The sequence below is a fragment of the Eschrichtius robustus genome, chromosome 12 (genome assembly GCF_028021215.1).
Source record: "Eschrichtius robustus isolate mEscRob2 chromosome 12, mEscRob2.pri, whole genome shotgun sequence".
Lineage (NCBI taxonomy): Eukaryota > Metazoa > Chordata > Mammalia > Artiodactyla > Eschrichtiidae > Eschrichtius > Eschrichtius robustus.
Genome location: NC_090835.1, coordinates 7,571,336 through 7,595,331, shown reverse-complemented (window position 1 = coordinate 7,595,331; position 23,996 = coordinate 7,571,336). Strand labels below are relative to the sequence as shown.

General features: G+C 38.3%; 1 protein-coding gene across 15 annotated transcripts in view; it reads left to right on the top strand.

The window, feature by feature from the left end:
* The first annotated feature begins 365 nt into the window (after positions 1-365).
* SETD5 (SET domain containing 5) overlaps positions 366-23,996 on the top strand; it is a 103,049-nt gene continuing 79,418 nt past the window's right edge. For 14 of the 15 annotated variants that reach the window (XR_011075682.1, XM_068558185.1, XM_068558171.1 and 11 more), the window contains exon 1: positions 366-636. The gene's annotated coding sequence lies outside the window, so the exon portion shown is untranslated. Of the gene's footprint in view, positions 637-1,430; positions 1,452-23,996 lie in introns of those variants that run through there. The other variant, XM_068558169.1, reaches the window with a different exon arrangement.

Here is a 23,996-nt window from a genome sequence, read left to right as displayed (position 1 = left end):
CGGCCAGACGACCTCAGCCACCCACCCACCCCAAACCGCCAGGCCACCCCCTCCCACCAGAGTTCCGCTCCCCTACCTAGCCGAGGCTCTCTGAGGAGCGGGAGCTCTAGAGCACAGCCTCTTCTCTAGGCGGCCCCGGCGGCTTCCGCTGATTGGCGGCGAGTTGGCCAATGAGTGCCGGGCGGTGGGCGGAGGGTCCAATGGCGCTGCGGGAGGGGGCGTGTCCCGGGTGCCCCTGGCGCCGGCGCTGGGAATCCCCGTGCGGTCAGTGGCGTTTCCGCTCGGGCAGCGGGCTGAGTGAGCTGCCGCCGCCGCCGCCGCCGCCGCCGCCGCCGCCGCCGCCGCCGCCGCCGCCGCCGCCGGGGGAGGGGCGGCCGCCGCCCGCCTGCGCTCAGAGACTCACGCAGCCCCAGTCCCGCCAGTCCGCCAACACTGTAGTGCCGGCCCCCCTTCCTTCCCTGGCCCTTCCCCCTCCCCGCCTTTGGCTCGCTCCGCCTTTCTGCCCCCCACCCCCACCTCACGGGCACGGGCCATTCCCGGCCAGGAAACGCCGTGGCGCCGCGTTGGGCCTAACTCGAGTCCTGCTGCCTCCCGGGAGTGCCGTGCGCCGCAGCCCGGGCCCAGGCCTGGGACAAGGTAAGGGTCCGACAGAAAAGCGAGACCTTCCTTCACGACCTGGCCCCGGGGGAGGGAAGGGTCACCTCCTCAGTCTCCCCGCGCTCGCTCTCGGGACGTGGGCCTGGCCCTCCCCAGGCTCTCAGCAGGAGGATGCTGCCCCTTCTCTTCCTGCTCGCTACCCCCCACACACCGTTGCACCCCTCTTGCCCAGGCAGAGAGACCCCGTCGGTAATCTCGTCGACCCCGCAACCCTTTTCACGTCTTTCCTGGGTCAGGACGCCTCCCCTCCCCCCACGCCTCTTCACCCCTTTTCCTGGGAACTGCCTACTCCACGTTTACCTTTTACTTGAGGATAGGCCTCTCGCTGCCCTCCCCTCAAAATACACAGGCACACTTTCTCCCCCTCCCCAAACCTCACCCCCACCCCCGTTCGCGCGGCCTTGTGACAACTCTGATCCCTCTGGGGGCCTCGATCTCCATCCCCCCCCCCCCCAGAATGTTCCTGGACGCCTTCCCTCTCGTCCTGGGTCCCCATCGCAGATGATTGCTTCGTTTCCCACACTAAAGACGTTAACCTTCGCCACCCCCAGCTCGCATGCTTGGGCTCTCGGTGGCGTTTGCCCCAGTATCTCTGAGATGGCCCTACTGAATTTGTAGGGTTTTGGTTTGGAGTTGAGCCAGATTGTGTCGTTTTGCCTGCCTTGGGCGTGGAGAGCGATCATTTGCGAACGTCTTTAAAAGCAGAAAAATGTAGCCTTTATGAATTCCCTTTCCGTCTGTGCGGAAGCCGGGGATGCGAAGTGAATGGTGGTGAGGAAGAGCCCTGGTTTTAAGTAGGTGAATCGCGTGAGAGGGAAAGTTTAACTGTCGGGAAAGCCCCTTCTCTGCTAATTTATTCTACAGAGCTCCTTTGCTTGTCTCACTTCTTAGGAATAACTGGTCTTTCCCGTGTATACTGGTGCTGGAGCCAGCTCTGCTGGTCTGGGTCAGGGGTGCGTGTATGACCTGCATTTTCTGCTTTCTCATGTTACTCGTGCACTGTGTTCACCACTAACTCATTTCTTGCCCAGACCTCTGGGTTCCATTGGGCTTTGTCTGTACTTAGTTCATTTTTCCAGTTTTCCCCGTTCTCGTAGTACTGGAAAAATCCCTAGGTCCTCTGCTAATTTCCCTTAGCACTTGATTAAACGAGTTGTATTTAAGTAACAGATATGTGACCAAGGTCATATTAACATTTTTTTGTTGGGCAGATGTTACATAGCTATACTTTGATTAGGGAGGATTCAGCTGAGTTGAGTGTTTGAGCTTTTTAGGAGAATGTGTACCCCCTATTTGGGAAAATTTCTTGGTGATTAGTTTTTTGTGTTTTTTTTTTTTGGTGATTAGTTTTATATCGTTAATGTTTTTACATCACTTTGAGAGAAAAATTATAAATGGTAATTTTAGGTGTATGGAATCTGAGGTAGTATTAAAGCAGAGAATATTCACATTATCAGAGGTTTCTGGGCCTCTTGGAGGACAGAGGTAATTTTTTTATTGGTTTCTACCAGTTTTCTCAGGAGGATCATTAGTTTTCTTTTGTAGCCAAAAATTCTGGCCCATTATGGGGTTAGAATCTTTAAGGTTTACTCAGTATGTCATTATATATAGAAAAATGAATTATGTCCTTTGGTAGGACATAACACAAGCCTCTGTCTTTAGCTGCAGATTTAAATTTGACTGTAAAGAGAGTGTTTGGCAAATTGGCCTTTTAAAGTCTAAAGCTTAATCTTCATTCCTAAATTGCTGGCTTATTAAATATATATTTGAAATTTGGTAAATGTTGATTTTCCTAATAAAAGGCCTTAGTTCAAACTAAAAGGGTGACCTTAGGATTGTTTCTTTCTAAAGGCATAATTCCAGCCCTCCTGGCATGGAACACTGGTCCTCCCCCCACCCCCCCCCCCACCCCCCCAAAAAAAGAGTGTGTAAGGAGTGGGGGTGGGGTAAGGAGAAGGTTGTTCCTTTGGGTTGGATCACCGGGGTGAGTATACAAGGCAGCAGCAGCTGCTGGCTCTGGAGCTCTGGTTGCTACGTGAGAAGCTTGAGTAGTGCTGGCTGCTGTCTCCAGGGAAGGACAGCAGTGCAGCGTCCATTAATGCTGTTGGCTGCAGGGAGCTGCACTTAGGCGATGGCTGCTTCAGGACTAAGAAGAAACCTTGCTTTCCTGGGAATTTTCACTGCTGAGCTGGTTTGCATTTTATTGGTGGGGACATGAGAACCAGCAATTCATAACCTTCTACCCATTTATGGATATCACCATCTGGAAACTGAATCATAGTTAAAGACTTTTCTTTTTTGTTCCGTTTTTGGTTTTTTGGCACATTTTGGTTTTTACCTGGGAATTTTTCTTGGATAGGACTGGAAGTTCCATTTGAGTTTTAATTTTTCAATACATTTACAACCAAAGTAATAAGAATTTAAGGATCTCCCTGAGAACAAGAAGGGGGAAAATATCAGTTCATTTTTCTGCAACTGACAGGTTTTCCTCCATCTCTTTAATCATTAAATCAATTTTAGTACTTTATTTGTATGTCTCCTTACTTCCGGTTAGACCATATTTATCTTATTGAACAGGTGTTTTGCTAAACATTTTACTAAATTCGGAATCTTAAACTCTAAAAAGAACTGTCCTTTTTGGAATTATTTCTATATATAACTATCAGAAGTATTTTCTTTTTTTTCTGTATTTGTGATAGACTTCTCCAGATTAGATTTTTTCTTTAGAATTTGACCTATGATATTGATTCATTATAATATTGTTGAATATAGTCATCTAAGATCACAAGGATGTATATGTTTGGCCGTGATCCATCTGAAATATGGGACAGACTAGAAGGAATATTCAGAAATCGAATATCTAGTGTACAGGATACTTGAGAAGACAGCCTCTGAGCCCCTTATGTGGTCTCTCTTCCCCCACAGCTCCCACACTTCAGGGAGATCTCTGATTAAGCAAAAAGTTTACTGAGTATGGAAGTACTTGAAGAAGAACCACCACCCCAGTATACCATCAGTTACATCCAATACTTAACAGATGCCCATGTGTTGTCTTCTTTCCCCCTACGACTCTTGCAGCCCATATATTTTTTTCCCTAAGAATTTTGATATGTTCAGTTTTGTGTAGATGTACCTAGTCATCTATAATGTGTCGTGTGACTGGCATTTGTGGCGGGAACCAAAAAGAATGGAAATGAGTTTTGTCATTCACAAAGGTTGCTTGCATTGTCTCTCAGTGATGTAAGCAGACTAATGAAACAGAACCTTTAATGGATAATATTTTAGGTGGTTCTAATTCTTATTACTATCACATATAAAAGATGTCTATCAGGCAAATATGGTTTCACTCATACTGGCTGTTTAATGTAGTTTAGATATAAATGTCTTTAAGTTATTATGTAACATGAAAGTTACCTTATAAAGTAATTGCTTTTAACTTGTATTTCCTGTTTGGAACCCCCTTGTGATCTTAATGTAAGATCATTTCCTTAAGAGCATAGAGGGCCTTTTCATAAGATTTATTTAACCAGTATACTTGAAATTTTTAATATCTTTTGATAGTGTTTTGTGTCCAGGAACTTACATACTTTCTGGGCTTATTTTGGCCTTTCTGGAGGAGAGTGGCTACTTCATTTTTTTTTTTTCCTTTGGACAGGAAAATAATATAGTAGAAAATGCAGATGTGCAGACAACCACTTTTACTTTATCCTCTTCATATTCAAATAACTTATGAAACGTTAGGCCACAGTTAAGGACAGTTAATGATTGTTGGATACATCTTATCAGTGAGAAATTGGATCATGAATAAAATAAAATTTTTTTATAATTTGTGGTTCATCTCTGGTCATGTGTCAGTTTAATTTGAAACTAAAAGGCCTAGCAGTGAATTTTTTTTATAAAAATTGTTTTGGCTGTTGAAAACTAAAACTTATTGATAGAGATGTTTTGTTTAAAACAAACAAAACTTTGACTCCGCAAAATTGTAAGATAATATATATTTAGTAATACAACTGGTAGTTATTTGTAAAAAAAAAAAAATCCTTTCAGAGGCACTCCTTAGAAAACAGGTATAATGTACCTATGATAAACAGGGATTGATACCATTCCTTGCTGCCAAAAATTCCAAAATATGTAGTGAAATGGCATTTTTAACCTTTCCCTTGATGCAATGATTGATATCTCTTGTAAAGATTCAGGGAAGTTCACCAAAGGTTGATAGAATATCATTTCTTTAATATCTCGATACATATTTTGTTTAATTAGTTGCAGTCTTTTGAAAAGTATTCTGTTGTATATTCATTCTAAATTGAGTAAAAGATACCCTGTAACTAGGTGGGGGACGGGTGTTGGAAAGCATTACTTTAGAGAATCCTCTTATTTTGACAGAATATATTAAACTCTTAACACTTTATGAAGGGAACTATGAGAGATAATAAAGGAACAATGAAGCAGAATCTCTGTCTACTTTATATGAGCCCTCACTGAGCAAGGAATTTGTAATCCCATCCTGCCTCACTCAGTTTTTCCATCATATGGATTTTGTTTGCTGAATACCTCAGGGAGAGATGTAAGGGTCACATTAAGTATTTTTGATATAAAGACAGGGATAAGGAATTTTCTGCTTATTGGAATAATGTCTTAGTATTTTTAAAACACTAGGATTATTGGCCAGTTTTGCTTGATGTATACAACTGTTGATTTGATCTGACTGATTTCTCTTCTGTGCTCTTTTGTCTTTCCTTGAAGTATGAGAATTATCAGAGTTTTGATGGCTAATTGAAGGAGTAAGAATCATTTCCTTAGCCATGTTAGTCATGTTATACACCTAGAGCTGAGGGTACTCCTTGGCCTATGTTATGAATCACAGAAAAAACAGTGGATATAGGACTTTATACAGAATTTGTTTCTGTCTGGGGAATCAAGTTTTTGATGTGCTACCTAATTGAGAGAAAATGCAGAATTCCTTGCTGCGCTGTTTGAAAAATAGGTGGAAGCGTGGGAGGGGCCTGAGACCTCTGCAGCAGGATTTGGTCTGAGTAGAAAAGGAAGATATTTGTTTGAAATTGCCAGCTGCTTATATCAGACTGACTCGCTTATTATGCCTCTAGTTGGCCTGTCAATATGGCCAAACAGCTAGATAAGTGCAGGGCAGGACAAAGGGCTCTTTGCACAGCAGGGAGGCAGTGTTGATGGGGGAGGGGCAGGAGGTAGGAAAGGCAGGAGGAGGAGGTTCTTTTCCCTGGGAGATTATTCAGTTTGGCATACAATTAAATCATTTGTAGTTCCTACTCGAGCATTGAATTTGTGCCAACCATATAATGTTAACCCCAAATTTAGTATGTCCCTGAATATCTGGTAGGAACGCCTCCCCTCCTCCAAGGAAAATAAAAAATTAAAGCTTTGTATAGATTAAAAGAATAAATCCCATGTTCGCCACCCTCCTAAATACAAATCACCCCTCCCCCTCAGTAGACCAATTGTGGAGCATCTGAAAGCTGAATTCTCATTAAAAAAATGGAAAAGAATATTCTATCTGAATAAAACTTTTATATTTCAATACATACATTGTCCTTACTTGGGTTGGGATTAGACCAGAGTAAGTAGAATAGTTTGTTTCCCTTTGTGAAATAGTTGCATATTGTTAGCTCCAATTTTATATCGGTATTATGGAGAGCATCCTTCAGCATTCAAGTGTTGGGTTGCCATCATGTAAAATGCTAACTAAAGAAAGGTCACTTACTGTTTCAGTCTCATCCCTACTTCCTGGAGAACCTGATATTCTCTGGAGTTTACCCAGCCCCCCTTTTAAGTTAGGCACAACCTTGTTTGATACATACGTGCTCAACTCCCACTTGCAAGTGGGATGGTTGCATCTAGTTTATTAGAATTAATACGAATCACAGAGTTGGAAGCGATGTGTCATTATCTATCCCTTTAAGCAAAATCATAATGAAATATTTCAAAGTTTGTGGAGGTTTTCATTAAAATGTTAAAAGGATCAATGTCCTGAACTGTATTTGTAGTTACTTTTACTTATTTATTTAAATAATTTTATTTATTTATTTTTGGCTGCATTGGGTCTTCGTTGCTGCGCGCAGGCTTTCTCTAGTTGTGGCGAGCGGGGGCAACTCTTCGTTGCAGTGCATGGGCTTCTCTTGTTGTGGAGCACAGGCTCTAGGTGCACGGGTTTCAGTAGTTGTGGCACACGGGCTCAGTAGTTGTGGTGCACAGGCTTAGTTGCTCTGCGGCTTGTGATCTTCCCAAACCAGGGCTCGAACCCCATGTCCCTTGCATTGGCAGGTGGATGCTTAACCACTGAGCCACCAGGGAAGCCCTGTAGTTAGTTTTAAAATAAATGTTGAACAATACATGTGTGCCACTTCTTTTTAAAAACCCAAAATATTAAAGAATTGCGTTCACAAATTAGATGGTAGTTATTTTGATTGCAAAAGGATTCCTGCTTTATAAAAGGTGTATGCTGTGGTTCCTTTAAATGCTTAATATATTTTAGGAGAATTTGATTTTTAGACATAATTGGTTTGAACTCAGTTTTCCAAGAGTACATCTGTTGCTTGAATTGAGATACCACCTGTATTGCAATGTTAATAAACTAGCTTTAAAGTTTTCCCTTCTATCCATACTGGAGGAGATGATAAAGGAAACTGGAGTGCTAATTTTTACTTATGGGTTCAGAGCTTGTGGCTGTTAGCAAAGAAGAGATGTTTTAACTTAATAGAATAGCTAAAAAACTGCCTTTAATGCACATTGTAATAGTAAACAAACTTGACCAAGTTTTGTGTCTTTTTCCTCAGTAAAAGAAATATGTGTTACGTACTTAACATTATATTTTTATGTGCAGTGGTCTTGGCAGTAAAGATATATTTTGGCCTGAAAAGGGAAATTTGAGTGACTAATTATCACTGCCATTAGTTAGAAGTTTTTTTCATTAACATGAAGTTTAGTGGGCTGTATTTTGTATTACTATGGAAATTAAGGGTAGTCATTTCTTCTCTTTAAAATTCATTCACACGGATTATTTCTATAGATTTGTGGGAGTAAAATAGAAGCCATCTAGTTCAAACCCTGGCCTCCATTCCAGACAGTTTTCTTTGTGTCCTAAGACCCGCATTGCTAGCACTAGGGTAAACATCCTTTGCGCATATGCTTGTGCATGTACACACACTCGGGCGCACACACACCACTTCCCAAATAATTAGAAATCTCTTCATCGTGGTTCCTAGTACTCCTATTACCCTAAAAAGTTCCTGGCAAGAGTGGGGAGGGCGCACATTTTGATCCCAAAGGTTTTGATAACTGCTTTGGCTCCCCAAACAGCTAATCTCATTTTCAGTAAGACACGTAGTCAGCAGTAGGCTAGAATGAAGGTGAAACGCAGCACTACCTACCTCATCTTGCCTGTGCAGCTGCTCCACGTTATTTCCTGCTATTATCATCCCGCAGTGCCTCTCCCCAGCAAGAAGGAAAATAGGACAAAGGGGGAAAATTGGATGGGCTATTAGGATTTTTATTATGATTCGATTGTTTATATATACTTAAATACAAAGCTAATTTGTCCTATTCTTAAAAGTCAGTAGTGAAAGAGGTTTTATAACTTCAGTATCTTGCATTCTCTTTCTTGATAAGCCATTTCAGTGCTTAGCCTTACAGGAAAAATATTGTTTTTAAGCATACTTATTTTTCATTGGTTGGTCACACAATCATTATTACCACCAGATGCCACCGCATTATTAGCTTGAAAAAAGAGAGAATCTCTTCTGTAGATAATATTTGCAATTTGAATTGGGGATTACTAATTAGTGTAACTCAGATTTATGACAAAAGTAAGGTTAAAAATTAAACCTTGATGAATATTTACCCCTTTACCTTAGTGGAGGTGAAATTGTTTGAACATAGATTTTTCATTCTTCAGACTTCTTTCTTCAAGCTGCATAATTTATGTTTTTCAAGCCTTGTTTTTCCCACACCACCTCCCCAAACAAGAAATTTTATTTTTATCATTTTTCTTATTTTCTGATGCTGAAATTTTCTCCTCCGCACTCATGAAATGTGAAGACTCAAATAAAATCCAGTAATCTAATAAGGCATGTGCACTGCTGGATATAGTAAGAGGATTATTTCATAATTCTTAGAAGTTATGATCTGGTTAGGATGTTCCAGTGTAGTGTTAGCATATTTAATAATGTTGACTTGTTAATTTTAATGTATATCCAGATGGATCTCATTGTTTTACATTTGCACCCATTGTTTGTCATTTTGTTTTGGTTGTTTCTTTTCTTTTTTTGTCCCCCTGTCTCCATGGTTTTTTATTCCTGTCCTGTTATGATCTTTGGCCTGTGTTGAAAAATTCTGTTTCCTTCCACCAACCTCTGTGCATGCCACAACACATACAGTTTGTACTCTCTCACAGCTCTACGAAGGAGGATGATCTGCAGTTAATAATCAACTGTTTGGGCATTCTTGGCATCCAAGGAAGGTTTTATTTATGAGGAATGACCTGGAAGGACCTGTTGGCAATTACTCTGCCTTTATGTTACATTTTCCTTTATTAACGTAGGCTGTTGAGAATTGACTTATTTTATAAGCGAAACCAGACAGGAACGGAAGAGCCACAGTCAGATAGTTATTTTAAAAATAAATGTTTAATATGATAACATTTGGGATAGAGTGTAAAGGGCACTTTTTTAAAAAAACTGTATTTTAGTTCTAAAGACAAAAGAGTTTAATCTCTTAAAGTAAAACAAGGAGAAAGACTTTTGAGGGACTGTGATTGATTGCATGCCAAACGTAGCATTAGATTGTTGTATGAATACATAAATTTTTATTTTCTTGATTTCTGTGGTGCAGACTGCTATAGCCATGCAAGTTAAGTGCCTTTATGCCCACAGCCTGGAAAATATATGGTGAAATGACTTTAAGAAAACAAAAATAACGAAGAACAGGTTTGAGGAAATTGTAGAAGCAAGTCCAAATTTTTGAAGTCCGTTTTTAATTATTTGCGTTCTTACTAGACAAATTTAGTTTTACTTATGGCAATTAGAACTTTAATGTCATAGCTTAGTAATAGAAAAGAATAAAGGTAGGTTGACAGGGTATCAATCCACATTTTCGGATGAGGCTAAATTGTACCAAATTGTTGCATACTTTCATATTTAGGCTACTTTTATTGAAAAGGTTTACCCAATACTTTAAAACCTATGAAATGGCATAAAATATTCACAGTTTAACAGGCACTCATCTCTTGGTGACATGTTATGTAAGCAATACTAAAACCAGATATTTGCTAAAAATTAAAAAATTTGGAAATTATATTAACATGTATGGAGCTCTGCAGTTACTGTAGCCATACCACTTTAGAACAAGTAGGCAATAATAATGCCAACCCCAAGGCCCTTTGGAGCCTGGGCTGGCCCACCTTTTTGCTTACACTTCCTTTACCCCTAGGCTGTTAAGATTTGAAGTATTGCTAGGAATAAGGTATCTGTTCATAAATTGAGTAGGAGTCTGACTAAGTCATGTGTGGAGGCCCCTGAGAAGAGGTGTATTTTTAGAAAAGCAAGGCTCTGGGTAAGTGTAACTTTCCTCTCATAGTTTATCATGCACAGTTGGTATGAAAAGGAATGGCTGGAGGTTTGCAGCATACACTGAGCAACAAGAAGAGAAGTAGGCATATCCCACTTTATGATATAACTGTGCCAGGCAAGAAAGATGAAAAGTAATTTTTGTGTGTGTAGAATACCTTAGCTTTTCTGAACTCTATTACATTAGGAATATGTTTCTATGGAAAATAGTTACCCAAAGGATTGAGTTGAATATCTTCTGTGAAAATGATTTTTAAATTTAATCTTTTATGGATAGAGTGACCATACGTCTTGGTTTCCCTGGCAGAGTCCTGGTTTATGTCTACCAGGTAGTCAGTAATAGCACCTCTTTCACTTTCAAAAATGTCCCAATTTGGGCCGTAAATTACATGCTCACCCTAATTATAGAGGGTCGTGGAACTTTTCATCACTCCATAGCAACGCAGTTTTCTTTTATAGAGCTCTTCTGATTGTCCTCTCGGCTAGGGTTTTTCTGTTGGCCTCTCTGAACCCCCATTTCCACGTGGACAGTTTAGAATGCCTTTTTCTTTTCCTTTTAGTTCGTGGTGAGGGAGGGGATAGATACAGATTTAATTTTTTGTTATGAAAAATTTCCAAATACAACAAAATAGAGGGAATGTAGAAAAATGGACTCCCTTTGGATTTTACTGAAACCATTCCATTTGGTCAAGATAAGGTCCATACATTGCACTTGGTTGATTAGTTTGTGCCTTCTAATTTATAGGTTCTCTCTTCTCTTTTTCTCATGTAATACACTAATGAAATTTATCATTGTGTTGAGTTCTTACTCTTGGATTTTGGAAAGTGTGTCTCTATGGTGTCATTTAACATATTCTCCTATTAGATGCCCCCCCCATATTTTATGTAAATTAGTGATTAGATCCATTTCAAGTATATTTTATAAAAGTACTGGATACTTCCCTTAAGACTTACATAATGTCTGCTTGTCTTTGTGATGTTAGGCAGCTGTTGAAGGCCCCAGAGTGTTTCTGTTTTTGTAGTTTCTATTGAGATTTACCATATTAGAAATTAAAACTGAGAATATTTTTAAAATATTTATTAACTAATTTTAGAATAGCAATAACAAATCCTGCTGACATAAGTAACATGACTGTTATGAAAAATAATTTTCCAGTTTTTTTAATGGCATTGTTTAATATTTTTGTAAGTCTCTTTAGTGATAGAAGGTAACTGCTTTCTCATAGTTACTTCTACGTTTAATTTGTTGTGATAAGTTGTTTTGGTTAAAGACTGAAGAAAATCTGGCCTAACACAGATGTGTAGTTAAAAAGGGAAAGCCTTCACTTATTCCCCGAAAGAATCTCAAGACCTTCAGGAGTTCTCAGACCACACTTTGAGAAGAACAGGCTTAGATCCTTATTTCCTTTATGGTTGTGGGATGGTGATATTCTATCACTACTTCATTTATTTTCTATAATACTCCCCCTCATTAATTATATGGTACCCTAAAATACAGTTTGAATACAAAAAGCAAGATCAGTACTTGGTGGGTTTTTTTCCTAAAGGTGAGCAATAAAGTGTTATTATTATTGTGTACTTAAGGTTTTAAACCTGTTTGATATGTTTCAGTCCCTTGGAGTTATTAGTTTTGACATTCAAATTGTCCCACATTTGGCTGTTGGCTTCTAAGTCCTTTTTACTTATTCTCAGTCGTTTCTTGGCTTGTTTCGATTGATTCCTTGCTTTCTGGTATGACAAGATGTTCAAGGATCATTCTGTATATTTCCCGCCCCAAACCTGGAATTACTCATTTCTGCAAAACTCTGATTTCTTTTAGTGGGAAATGGTAGTTAGAGACCATGGTCTGGGTGTTAGGAGTGTTTGGTGCTCTTGGGTTGGACCTTGTTTCTAGACCTTTTCAGTGAACAGAACTAAAAAATGGTTTCTCTCCTTTCCTCTTTTTCTCTTTCCTTTTTTTTTTTAAATATCAGTTGTTGGTATTCGATAACTTCTATTTTGAATTTAGTGCTTCATGATATTTTCATAAGCCTAATCTTTTCCCCATGCCCCAAATCCCAGTTTCCACTAATAACCAATGTAATCACTTTGCTTTGTCCCACGATACACACACAACAGTTTTAGAATGGCAGAACAGTATGATTACTGGAAAGTGAGTTTGTTTTGTTTGTTTGTCTTTGCCCTCAGGGTATATTCCTCCAAGGATATGCAGTCAAATTACAGTGGTTTAAAATCACTTGGGATAGTTCTTCTTTATGTGGTTATGCCACCAACTTGATAGACAGTGCGGTTAATTTGTTTTATTTCACTTTCAGACTTTTCAGGGATTACTTTTTGTTTTATAATTATATAAAATATGGTTACTAAGTGAAATTTACAAATCTGAGTATAGTCAGAGGTCTAACTTCTAGGTTTCTTCCATTCTGTTATCTTCCTGTTCCTATATGTAAGACTTACGAATACAGATTCATATGAATACTATTTAAAGTGATATTTTGTCGTGGTACTTTTATTGTAACACAAAAGCATATAAGTTAGTTTATTTACTAAAACTTATCTGCTTCTAGATTTTTCAGTAACTGATAACTTTTAGGCCATGGAAAAGGACGTAGACTTTTCTGTTCTTCTAGGGTCCAGAATTTCTTGACTTAATATAAACAGTTCAAGATAAGAAACTTCCTTTATCTAGTAAAAATTCTCTCTTGAGTTGTTAGATCATTTTCCATTTGTCCCTGATGATTTCAGATACTTGACCTTGACTACCACTTGGGACACTGGTAGTACTTGTAGTACAAAGGTCATCAATTAACGTTTTTTGAATGATTCACCCTTAGACCTGAAATTTAGATATTATCTTAGAAAGGATGTCATCTAATTTTTAGCTTTGTCATTTAAAAGTCAAATTATTTGATTTTATAAGTTTTAAATTAAAAATCAAATTGTTGAAAGTCTTAAACCTGTTAAATATTATATCTGTCTTATCCTTTCTAATTATAATACCTAAAAGAAGTTACAACGTCATTTCAGCAATCTTATGTCACATTCTAATATATTTATTTTGTATGCCAAAAAATATTAAATCAAGATATGCCAAATGGTTAAGGGATAGTGGTTAAAGGTGTGAGGGTTCTGAAATTGGATAGACCTTGGTTCAGCTTCTAGTTTGTGGGTTTCCTTGCTCTGGCCTTGGACAAGTTTCTCAGCTGGGTGAGTGTAAGTCTTTGGCTACATAGGGATAGTGCCTTTCTCATGAAGTTGTTATGGGCATTACATGAGCTGATGCATACAAAGTGATTGAGGACACAGTGGCTTTTAGAAAATAAGCATCCTCTAGATGTTAGCTTTTATTTTGGAGGTCGTTATTGTTATGAATATTTGATCAATTCTCTAAACTCTGTCTGCATCTTAGGATAAGTAATGTTTACATGCTGTAAATATAGCATCTGATTTTCACAACTCCACTTGGCTATATGAAAAGAACCAACTGTTAACAAAGGAATAATTGGTGTCTAGCTAAAATTTGAGGCTTCTGACTTTACAAATGTACCAGTGCTTGCTATATAAATATAACTACATTAAAAATCTTAATAGAGAAGGGAGTTTTTGGTGGTTTTGGCGGGGGGGGGCTTGGTTTTTGTTTTTGGCTACATTGGGCCTTCGTTGCTGTGCACGGGCTTTCTCTAGTTGTGGCGAGCGAGGGCTACTCTTTGTTGCAGTGCGCGGCTTCTCATTGTGGTGGCTTCTCTTGTTGCGGAGCACGGGCTCTAGGCGCATGGGCTTCAGTAGTTGCAGCATGCTGGCTCAGTAGTTGAGGCATGCGGGCCCTAGAGCATTCGGGCTCAGTAGTTGTGGCGCATGGGCTTAGTTGCTCCGCAGCATGTGGGATCTTCCCGGACCAGGGATCGAGAGCCCTTGTCCCCTGCATTGGCAAGCGGATTCTCAACCACTGTGCCACCAGGGAAGTCCAGAGAAGGGAGCTTTAAGGAAACAAAGCTTCTTTTCAGGATCCAAGGTCCTTTTGAGACATCATTAGAAGCGGCTCTAGGGCACCGTGTATACTGACCAGAGTGAAAGGAATTTTTTAACTCTGGAATTTTAAGATATATCAGCCTTTTAAGTGCCTTCAGGTAAAGCTATGTAAGTCCAGGTTGCTCATCAGGTCAGGTGTTTTTGTTTTTGTTTTGTTTTGTTTTAAAGCTTTATTGAGGTATAATTGACAAGCAAAATTGTGGTATATTTATAGCATACAACATGGTTGTTTGATATACACATATGTTGTGAAAGGATTCCAGCAATTAAGTTAATTAACATTCATCCATCACATGTTTACCTTTTTGTGTGTGTGAGGGAACCTATAAATTCTGATCTCTCAGCAAGTTTCAGTTTTCCAATATGTGTTATACATTAGATCCTCAGAACTTAGACACCCTTTTCACTGAAAGTTTATACCCTTTTACTAACCTCTTCCCATTTCTCTTACACTCCAACTCTTGGCAGCCACCATTCTACAGTCTGTTTCTATGAGTTTTTGCTTTTTTGTTTTTTACCAATTCCTGTATAAGTGGTGATACCATGCAATACATGTCTTTCTCTGTCTGACTTCACTTAGCATAACACCCCCCAGATTCATCCATGTTGTCACAAATGGCAGGATTCCCTTCTTTTTTATGATTAATGTTCTATTGTAGGTAGGTAAACAGCTAGATAGATAGGTAGATATCACATTTTCTTAATCCATTCATCCTTCAACAGACACTTAGGTTGTTTACATAACTTGGCTATTGTAAATAATGCTGTAGTGAACATGGGAGTACAGATAGCTCTTCAAGATAGTGATTTTGTTTTCTTTGGATATATACCCAGAAGTGAGATTGCTAGATCAAATGGTAGTTCTACTTTTAATTTCTTGAAGACCTCCAGACTGTTTCCCATAGTGGCTGCACCAATTTACATTCCCACCAACAGTGCACAAGGGTTCCCTTTCTTCCACATCTTCATCAGTATTTGTTATCTCTTGTCTTTTTGATAATAGTCATCCTAACAGGTGTGAAGTGATGTCTTATTGTGGTTTTGATTTGCATTTCCCTGATGATTGGTAGTGTTGAGGACCTTTTCAAGGATCTGTTGGGCATTTTTATGTCTTCTTTGGGAAAATATCTATTCACGTCCTTCGCCCATTTTTTAATTGGGTTTTTTTGTTGTTTTTTTCCTTTTTTGGTTCTTGAGTTGTATGTGTTCCTTAAATGTTTTTGAAGTTAACCCCTTATCACCTCTGTGGTTTGCAAATAGTTTCTCCCATTCCATATTACGTTTTCGTTTCGTTGATGGTTTCTTTTGCTCTGCAGAAACTTTTAGTTTGTTGTAGTCTCACTTGTTTATTTTTGCTTTTGTTGTCCTGGCGTTTGGTGTCAAATCAAAAAAAAATCATTGGCAATAAAGATGTGATACGTATATACAATGGAATGTTACTCAGCCATAAAAAGGAACAAAATAATACCATTTGCAGTGACGTGGATGGACCTAGAGATTGTCATACAGAGTGAAGCAAGTCAGAAAGAGAAAGACAAGTATCATATAATATCACTTATATGTGGAATGTAGAAAAATAATTCAGATGAACTTATTTGCAAAGCATTAATAGAGTCACAGAAGTAGAAAACAAACTATGGTTACCAAGGGGGGAGGGGTGGTATGAATTGGGAGGTTGGGATTGACATATATACATTACTATATATAAAATAGATGACTAATGAGAATCTACTGTATAGCACAGGGAACTCTACTCAGTGCTCTCTGGTGACCTAAATGGGAAGGAAATCTAAAAAAAGAGTGGATATATGTATATGTATAACTGATTCACTTTGTTGTACAGCAGAAACAAACACAACATTGTACAGCAACTGTACTATAATAAAAATTAATTTTTAAGAAAATCATTGGCGGGAGTTCCCTGGTGGTGCAGTGGTTAAGAATCCGCCTGCCAGTTCAGGGGACACGGGCTTGAGCCCTGGTCCGGGAAGATCCCACATGCTGCGGAGCAACTAAGCCCATGCGCCACAACTACTGAGCCTGCGCTCTTAGCCCACGAGCCACGACTGCTGAGCCTGCGTGCCACAACTGCTGAAGCCCGCACGCCTAGAGCCCTGCTCCACAACAAGAGAAGCCGCTGCAATAAGAACCCCGTGCACCACAATGAAGAGTAGCCTCCGCTTGCCGCAACTAGGGAAAGCCTGCATGCAGCAACGAAGACCCAGTGCAGCCCTAAGTAAATAAATAAATTTATTTTAAAAAAAAAATCATTGGCAAGATCAGTGTCAAGGACGTTATCCCCTATCTTTTTTTCTAGGAGTTGCTTGGTTTCAGGTCTCACATTCATGTCTTTTTAATAGATTTCGAGTCAATTTTTCTGTGTGATATAAGATAGGCGTCCAGTTGCATTCTTTTGCATGTGGATATTCAGTTTTCCTGGCACCATTTATGGTAAAGAGAGATTATCCTTTCCCCATTGTGTATTTTTTTTATATATATGAATGAAATTTTAATTACATTATATTTTAATTATATGCAAATTTAAAAAGCCACTTTTAGTTTCTTGTACAACCTCCATAATTTACAGAAAATGTCAGAGGAAACACTAAAATGCCATTGTATAAATTTACATTTTAAAATTCAATTCAGATTTACAACAAACTGATTTATGTAAAGAGTTAAATTTTTTAAGAAAAATTACTCCATCAGAATTACCAGCTGTAGAAGTACTGTGATTTATATTTTGAAATAATTTATCAGAAATTTATCCCACCCCATCCCTTTCCCCTTTGGTAACCATAAGTTTGTTTTCTATGTCTGTTTCTGTTTTGTAAATTAGTTCTTTTGTGTTATTTTTTAGATTCCACATATAAGTGATACCATACAATTTTGTCTTTGTGTGGCTTCACTTAGTATGATAATCTCTAGGTCCATCCATTTTGCTGCAAAGGGCAGTATTTCATTCTTCTTTTATGGCTGAGTAATACTTCATTGTGTGTATGTACCACATCTTCTTTATCCATTTATCTGTTTATGGACACTTAGGTTGCTTACAGTGCTGTCACGGCCTATAAAATACTCTTAACAGCTCTAGTAACAGAAAGATGCTTCTCAAAATTAAAGAATATCCAAAAAAGTCCTGATTCACAGCTTTTGCTGAATTTCTCCCCATTGTATACTCTTGACACCTTTGTTGAAAATTAGTTTGCCATATATGCATGGGTTTATTTCTGGGCTCTTTATCCTGTTCCATTGATGTATGTGTCTGTTTTTATGACGACACCATACTGAATTTTTGTAATATACTTTGAAATCAGGAAATATGATGCTTCAGATTTGTTTTTCCTTCTCAAGATTGCTTTGGCTATTCAGCGAAAAATGCCACTGGAATTTTGATAGGGATTGCATTGAATCTGTAGATCACTTCAGATAGTATGGACATTTTAGCAGTATTCTTCCAGTTGATGAGCTCGAACTGTCTTTCCATTCGTTTGTGTCTTTGATTTGTTTCATCACTGTTTTACAGTTTTCAGTGCACAGATCTTTCACTTGGTTGAATTTATTCCTAATTATTTTACTCTTTTTGATGTTGTAAATAGGATTGTTTTCTTAATTTCTCGTTCCTATAGTTTGTTGTTAGTGATTTTTTTATATATTGATTTTGTATCCTGTCACTTTGCCAAATTTGTTTTTTGTTGTTGTTGTTTTGGGGTTTTGTTGCTGTGTTGGGTCTTCGTTGCTGCGCATGGGCTTTCTCTAGTTGCGGCGAGCAGGGGCTACTCTTCGTTGCGGTGTGTGGGCTTCTAATTGCAGTGGCTTCTCTTATTGCGGAGTACGGGCTGTAGACTCGTGGGCTTCACTGGTTGCAGCGTGCGGGCTTCAATAGTTGTGGCGCGTGGGCTCAGTAGTTTTGGCACACAGGCTTAGTTGCTCCACGGCGTGTGACATCTTCCTGGACCAGGGATCGATCCCGTGTCCCCTGCAGTGGCAAGCGGATTCTTAACCACTGCACCACCAGGGAATTCCTTGAATTTGTTTATTCTAAACATTTTGGGGGGAATTTTTAGGGTTTGCTAGATATAATACCATGATATCTGCAAACAGAGATGATTTTACTTCTGATTTGGATGCCTTTTCTTTTTTTTCTTTTTTTCCTTTTTCCTGTCTAATTGCTCTGGTTAGTACTTCCACTACTGTTTTGAATAACAGTGGTAAGAGTGGAAATCTTTGTCTTGTTCCTGATCTTAAAAGCTTTCAACTTTTCACCATTGAGTATGATGTTAGCTGTGGGTTGTCATATATGGCCTTTATTATGTTGAGGTACACTCCATCTGTACCCAGTTCATTGAGAGTTTTTATCATGAAGGGATGTTGGAATTTGTAAAATGCTTTTTCTGCATCTATTGAGATAATCATATGATTTTTAATGTGTATAACATTGATTGATTTGGGTAGTTGAACCATCCTTGCATCCCAGGAATAAATCCCATTCGATCACGGTATATGATCCTTTTAATGTACTGTTGAATTGAGTTTGCTAATATTTTGTTGAGGATTTTTGCGTGTATGTTCATCAGGGTTATTGACCTGTAGTTTTCTTTTCTTGTAGTATTCATATCTGGCTTTGATATCAGGGTAAAATGAGTTTTGAAGTGTTCCCTCTCTAATTTTTTGGAAGGTTTTTTGTTTGTTTTAGTACTTTGGGATTAGAGTGAGATTGAGGAGTGCTAAAGTGAATTCAGATTGGATGACAATACTTTAGATATAGGAATGGGAGTTCTAGGAAAGGACAAAATGGTGGTTTAAGTTATCTTCCCCCCAGAAGGGGAGGGGGGGATAAATTGGGGGATTGGGATTGACATACACACAGTACTACGTATAAAATAGATAATTAATAAGGACCTACTGTATGTAGCACAGGGAACTCTATTCAATACTCTGTAATAACCTATATGGGAAAAGAATCTAAAAAAGTGGATATATGTAAATATATGTATAACTGATTCACTTTGTTGTACAGCAGAGACTAATACAACATTGTAAATCAACTATATTCCAATAAAAATTTAAAAAATAAAGTTATCTTCCCTCCAAAACAAAACAGGAACTAAAATGCATACTGTTTTTTTTTTTTTTTTTTTTTTTAAAGAATCTGTCTTTTAGAGATACATGCTGAAATATTTATGGACGAAATGATATGTTCCTGGTGTTTGCTTTAGAATGGAGGAGAGGTAAAAGATGGAACAAGATTGACTGTGAGTTGGTAATTGTTGAAAGATGATACATAAATGGAGTTTCTTATAAAAGTTTACTTTTATTACTTGTTTGAAATGTTTCACAATAAAACATTTTAAAGGTTAAAATGAAGGTATCTATCAAATTGGCTGTTGTGAGTCTTGTTAAAGCAGATAGTAACATACTCAGATGTTTCAGTCTTTCCCCATTGGTGCTACTTGCCTTCTGAGCCCAGTTCCTTTTGTGACTGTCACATGATACTGCCAATCAATGGAAAAACAGAGTGGCTATGCAGATACGACTTTGTAGTGAAAGGAAACTAATATTTTTAAAAAGTCTGTGTAGAATTCTGGAGAGCCTTCCTGAGAGGAATTGGACAGGATTGAGGAAGCAAGTGGGTAAATTAACAGTATGTTCAGTATATATTAGATTTCATTTTATGAGCTGGTTGAATTTCTGAAAAAGTATCTTATAAATACCACATCAATGCCAAAAAGTTCAGATTTCTCTAAGAAAATTAATAGGGTATTTGACTAAGAGTGCAGATTATTCTGTGACTGTTAGCAAGTCTTAACGTTAGTAGACTTGGCAAGTTATTAACAAAACTCAAACTGTAGGTTCCTTTCTTCCACTAAATACTATTACCTTGGAAGCAGGAAAGTGGTTCCTATTTGCCTTTTGACCTCTATTTACTTCTCTAATATTGTAACCCTGCATACCAAAAGTAGGTGCCTGCAGTGTGCTAAGTATCTTGCTAAGTTCTCTTAATGTTATGTTACTTAATTCTCAAAGTAGTGATACAGAGTGGTTTACAGATGAACACACTGAATCAGAGTGATCGCACAGCTAGTAATAAGGCAAGTCAACCCTGTATGATTCCAGGATCTTTTCATTATACCATATTACTTATGTTATTTAAAGAAGACTCCACCAACATAATCTGCACTTTCCTCTCCTCCTGACTTTGGGTGTTGCCATCCGTCTGTAGTTTTTCCCCTTTTTCCTCTAGGATTCTTTGCCTCGAATTGGATAGGGGTCCTGGATCTGGATAAAGAGAGGAAATTGATGAGGTTTTTTGGACTTTGTCCCCTACTAGACATATTGTAAATTCTGACTTCCAGGGTATTTACCATTCAGTCAGTTACCGGCTTCCCTTATCCCAGACTGCCTGCATTTCAGGAAAGGATGTAGATCAGAGGCCTAGGAATCCCTAGAATTTTTCCCTCGAGTTTTGTCTCTACATTCTTCTGAGGTAATGTTTCATAATCTTTTTAAGATTATCACAGAAATCTGTGATTACTCTTCAAAAAGGTTAAGAACTATAAGCATCCTAGGATTTGGTTCCTAAGAGAGCAGCTTGACTCAGTTGATTTCTTCTTCAGCCTGAAAAGGTGCCCCCCTTTGACCTATTGGGCCAAGCAGCAAACCACCACAGAGCCCACCTGTGAACGTACTTGTTTTCTTATAAAGAAGTAATCTGTGAATTCTTGTATTTTTGAAAATTTAAATAATTTTGCTACTAGAAATCAAAACCTACTTGTATCAAATTGGCACAGATGCACAGTCAGTTGTGCTTGATAAATCAATTTTTTCCCAAAGAAAATACCTTTTAAAAAGGAAGTAAAGGACTTCCCTGGTGGCGCAGTGGTTAAGAATCCGCCTGCCAATGCAGGGGACATGGGTTCAATCCTTGGTCCGGGAAGATCCCACGTGCCATGGAGCAACTAAGCCCGTGAGCCACAACTGAGTCTGCGCTCTAGAGCCCATGCGGCACAACTACTGAGCTCGCGCGCCTACGGCTGGTGCTCCGCAACTTGAGAAAGCCCGCACACAGCACCGAAGACCCAGCGCAGCCAAAAATTTAAAATTAAAAAAAAAAAAAGGAGACATTAATAATAGGTCTAGAAGTCTGATAAGACTTCTAAAAGGAATTTGAATTTCTGTAGAATAAGGAATGGTGTCAAGCGGCTCCCAGACATTTATCTTTAAAACTTTTTATGGCTTGTAAATTAGGATTTTGTTTGAACTGTAATAGACTGATAGCCAAATAAACATTCGTTGTAGGTCCCCCTCAAAGAAAATTTTAGGCCAATATTGTTTGCTTTGAACAGTTCAGTAATGCAGAGTTGGTAGGAATTTAATGAGTATGTATGCTCAAATAATAGCTAAGAGGTGTTAAGTTTGAAATCTGCTAGAAAAACTGTAACAAGGTAGTTAGTTATACCCCAGATAAAGTTTTGAATATAAATACTAAGGCAAATGGAGAGCCTGCCTTGTGGGTTTCCTTCTTGCTTTCATGTACAGATGGGGGAAGAGTTGGAATTTAAAACATGAAACACAAACTTGAGTCTTAGTGGATTCTTAAGAAATCCTAAGTTCATTGAAGAGCCATGGGGTCATGTAATTTTTTTCAGAATTCAGGGTTGAATGTAAAGACATCTTTGCTTTAACAGGGGGCTTTATGGTGGTTTGGCCCAAGAGGTCAAAGGAAGGCACCTTCTTAGGCAGGGATTTTGTTTCTTTCCCTTTTTTTGTCACTTTTAGTAAGGATCATCTGATACATTTATCAGAGTATAAATTGTTTAGTCCCGTCGTGGCTAAATATTAATAGATAATGGTCCTTAAGGACATAAATGAAAGGCTCTTGTGCAGAAATATTGTCAGTTCTCCATAATTATTATTCTTGGGCACTGGTGCTTTGTGGGCCAGGAACCCCAGTTGCAAAGGATGTAATGTGTTGACAAATTCAGTTTTGTTTTTTTGTTTTTTTGTTTTTTTGTTTTTTACTGTATTTTCCTAGTCGGCAGATAAACTTCTTTGCACTTTTTTTTGAGGCTAAAAGTCTGAGATCAAGGTGTCGGCAGGGGTGGTTTCTCCTGAGACCTCTCTCCTTGGCTTGCAGATGGTCACTCTCTTGCCTCTTCATATGGTCCTTCCTCTGTGTGTGCATGTCCCTGGTGTGTTTTGTGTGTCCACATTTTCTCCTATAAGGACACTGGTTATATTGGATTAGGGCCCACCCTAATGGCCTTATTTTTTTAATTTTTTTTTTTGAGGTTTAATTGACATATTAGTTTCAGGTGTACAACATAGTGATTTCATAATGATTTGTATACGTTGTGAAATGATCACCATAATAAGTCTAGCCAACATCCCTCACCTTAGTTACAATTTTTTTTTCTTGTGATGAGAACTTTTAAGATCTACTCTCTTAGCAACTTTAAAATGTGCGATACAGTATTAACTAGTCACCATGCTATAGATTATACCCCCATGACTTATTTATTTTACAATTGGAGATTTCTACCTTTGACCCCCTATAGCCATTTCTTCCACCCCAAAAAATTTTTGCAGTTTTAAAAACTATCCTTATACACAAAAAGATTGGGAACCACTGCTCTAAAGTTATTAGTGGTGGTCTACAAGAGATTTGTCAAAATCTGGGGCATAGGCTTTTTTTTTTTTTTTTTTTAAGCCTTAGTTTTTATATTGGTTACCAGGCACTGGAAGAGGAAATACCATATTCAAAAACAGTAATGTTGAGCATTTAGAAATATTTTACTTAAGAAAAAATAAGTTTGTAAATAGAAAATGTTTAAACAAAAAAGAAAAATAGAAGCTAAATCTAAGATGCTTTATGTTTTACTCCACTTTGTTCAGTGCTAGAATTCTGGGCTTTGCTTAGGGTCAAACTCTGACAGGACAGGAAAAGCAATAGAGATGACTGAAAGAGACAATAAAATAACTGGGAAATTTTAACGTGGTATACGGTTGTGATTATATTTTGCATGAGAATTTGGAGTAACTTTACTGTACCAGTTGTATTCATTAAAAAGTACTGTTTTGTCCGTGTCCTGGGGCTAGTTTATTGTAAGAATTAATGAATGAGAATTTTGGCCCAGATACAGCTGAAGGGTTTACTGAAACTGGATTATCAGGGTTTTTATTTTTATTGGCCACGCCACGCAGCTTGTGGGATCTAAGTTCCCCAACCAGGGATTGAACCCAAGCCCTTGGCAGTGAAAGGGCAGAGCCCTAACCACTGGACCGCCAGGGAATTCTCTGTATCAAGGTTTTTAAGTTATTTTCATATTAAGATCTCCAGAGAATAATTTTACAATCCATAAGTTAAATATTTTTGATGTTTTTCATGATGAGAACTCTTACAAGTTTCTGCGTCTCATAACAAATTAATAGCTAGTTGGTCCAGAGATGTTCATCCTCTTGGACTTCTAGGGAAATGATGTACTTACCATTCCAAAGATTTCATTTTACCCAGTAAGCTACTATATGAGTAAATGTAGGCTAGTTTTTTGCTTAGGCAAAACAATGTACATCAGTGTTTCTTTGAGTTGATCATTGTCTTACATCACTGTTACTTTTTAAATTACAAATTATCCTGAGTTTAATTTTATTGTTATCAGTATAGCTTATGGAGGGTAGTTTGGTAATAGAATGTGTTGGTATATATTTGCA